This window comes from Varanus komodoensis, unplaced genomic scaffold, assembly GCF_004798865.1.
Source record: "Varanus komodoensis strain SLA01 unplaced genomic scaffold, ASM479886v1 scaffold27, whole genome shotgun sequence".
In the NCBI taxonomy this organism is placed as follows: domain Eukaryota; kingdom Metazoa; phylum Chordata; class Lepidosauria; order Squamata; family Varanidae; genus Varanus; species Varanus komodoensis.
The window spans coordinates 3,990,969-3,993,103 of record NW_025335701.1 but is presented as its reverse complement, the minus strand read 5'-3'; positions in this window follow the sequence as shown (position 1 = coordinate 3,993,103).

Genomic DNA, 2,135 nt, shown 5'->3' with positions numbered 1-2,135 from the left:
CAGGCAAAGGCATGGCGCATCTGCAGAATGACTGGGGAACGTAACTTCAAGGGGCTCTTCTTAACAAGCTGAAGGCCATGAGACCTTTCAAGAAACTGTTTCCACTTTTGGACAGTTGGAAAATACTTGCTGAACCCTAATAACCTGCTTGCCATTCTTCTGGCAGAGCCTGAACAATACAGGGAGCTGCTGCATGTGCGCTTCCTCTCTCCCACTGTTGCAAGGTCTGTCAGTAGGAACAGAGACTCCCATGTCCCTTCCCAGAAATGAAGCTGTTTCAGTAAGGTGAACAGCTTCATTATCCCTGCAAGGACAGCCCTTATCTACAGAATGATTCAGGAAGGCAGCTTCAGGGCAATTACCTCTGGTGCCCTTAGCAAACCTCTCCAAGAAGCCTTGAGAAGTCTTCTGAAGGACATGAGGATTTAGCATGCCTTCAAGAAACCATTTTGGCTTTTGGACACTGGGAGAGTTCACCACATGATCTGTTGAACCTTAATAACCTCCTTGGCATTCTTCTGATACAGCCTGTACAATACATGAAGGCATTGCAATCTAAGGTCACCATATATAAAGGAGTTGCGACTTTGTTTTTAATTCCTTTTCTAATAATCCGCAACATGGAACTTGTGATTTTCACAGCAGCCACATACTCGATTGTTATTTTTATCAAGTTAGCCACCACAACCCCAAGATCTCTTCCTTGGTAAGTCACTGACAGCACAATGTAGATACAGAGTTAGTCTTTTTCTTTCTTTTTCCTTCATTTTTGCCCCGGCATGTATCAATTTACATCAATTTACACTTGTGCATATTGAACTTCATTTGTCATTATTGTAACTATTCCCTTTTTGTTTCCACCACCCTTCCAAAGCTGGTGTCTTCAGAAAACTTGACTGCCATATGGTTCGGCTCTAGCACCAATTCATTTATGATCAGGCCCCTATTTCTCAAAGGACCCCCCTCCTCCCCGCAAGGTTCAGAGTGAATCCCTGTGCTTTGTTACATGTTGGCAGTATTGTGTAGCCAGGCCATCCTGATCTTCTGTCTTAGCACTCATCCAGCACCCCAGTACCAAACCCACCTGCCTTGTACATTGAAGAACCAGGCTGCATCCCCTACAGAGAGGGGAGAGTCTGAGACTTTGAATTGTGTACTCTGCCTGTCAGTGTCACCAACACCGAATGAGCTGGACCACATCAGACTCAAAACAAGGCTGCCCCTGATGTTCCCAAATCTATTCAGGTGAGACGTAAAGTCCTGCAGCAGTATGCATTTCACTCATACTTTGTCCCAAGCATGTGGCCAGAGGCAGGCATTAGAAGTCCTGCTTGGGGCATGTACTCGTGGGTAGCTGGACTGTGGCAATTCTAGAAGTATAAATGCCATTAAAATAATCAGGACAGCACTATTAAGCTTTTATTTTTTTAAAAAAAAGCAATGAGGTAATATGCTATTTAAAGGTGCATAATTTTTTCAAGGTGCAGTTAATATTTTCTCCCAAAGCACTCTGTGAGAATTAAGCTAACAAGACTCATTAGAGATTAATTTCCTAATCTTCAAAGGGTTTTGCGGGGCCCAAGCCCCACTCACTTCAATTATGCCATTTACTGTTCCATAGAAATTATACTCTGAAAGCATTCATAATCAGCAATAGAGAGTGACTTCTCCAGCTCTCTCCCCACCATGCCATTCTAAGGAGCACTGCAGAAAGATGCACTGTTTCAGTGCACATTTGGCTCAATTGTTTCAAATACCTTCGATCATTCTCTCTTTTATTGTGCCTTAACTTTCTTACACAGCGGTCCTGTGATCCCCAGACAGCAATTTCCCTGCCTCATCTAAGCACCAGGGAAAAGGTGTACAGGCGTGTTTTGTGTGATGAGAAGACTGGGGTCCACTGGGATACAAGGCATGCCGGAGAGGCTGCCACTGCCCTTTCCCCCAGCTGAATGGCCAAACCCGGCTATTCTGGTGAGTTTCCCTTAGCGGTGGGGGGGGGGGGGAATCCGGTTAACTCAAGGGTGGGAGGAGTGCTGAAGCCAAGATGGCTTCCACACTCCCCCTACCCTGCAGGGGCTGCCCATAATTCATAGCTCAGAATGTAGCAGCCAACACAGTGGACCAAGGGGACC